Source organism: Frankliniella occidentalis, unplaced genomic scaffold (assembly GCF_000697945.3).
Source record: "Frankliniella occidentalis isolate FOCC.00 unplaced genomic scaffold, Focc_3.1 Scaffold227, whole genome shotgun sequence".
Classification (NCBI taxonomy): Eukaryota; Metazoa; Arthropoda; class Insecta; order Thysanoptera; family Thripidae; genus Frankliniella; species Frankliniella occidentalis.
The window spans coordinates 207731-208161 of record NW_026267353.1 but is presented as its reverse complement, the minus strand read 5'-3'; the positions used below and the strand labels follow the sequence as shown (position 1 = coordinate 208161).

The window sequence follows — 431 nt, the reverse complement described above, 5'->3', positions numbered from 1 at the left end:
GGTCCCTTGCAAGTACATTGCTGTTAAGAAAATAAGTTGTAAGTTTAAGAAACCTTGAAGATGTCTTTTTGTACGATTAAATGACTTCTAGTCATTCTACGAGTGTTACTTTGTCTTCAGATGAAGTATCTGGATTTTTAAAAAAAGTTATCAAATTATAAGTGTAATCCCAGATAAAGATTTCTCTTGTAAAATTAAAAAGGAAATGTCTTATGCTCAGAGCCGATCAGAGTCAAAATGGCAAAGTTAATCGAACCCAAAGGGGTAAAAGTGTGCCAAAACGACCAAATTGTCAATTTGGAGAGGAATAACTCCAAATTGGACGTTCGAAGGGTGCGTTTTGTTCGTCCCGGCGTGGTACGATCCTGTAACCCGCCGGGTTAAGGGCGAAAACTGCCGTCAGAATTGACCTCCGACGCACCGTTTGGCCG

General features: G+C 40.1%; 1 protein-coding gene across 5 annotated transcripts in view; it reads left to right on the top strand.

Annotated features, from left to right (window-relative positions):
• LOC113203803 (tyrosine-protein phosphatase Lar) overlaps window positions 1-431 on the top strand; it is a 305315-nt gene that overhangs the window by 145360 nt on the left and 159524 nt on the right. The gene's annotated exons all lie outside the window — the stretch shown is intronic.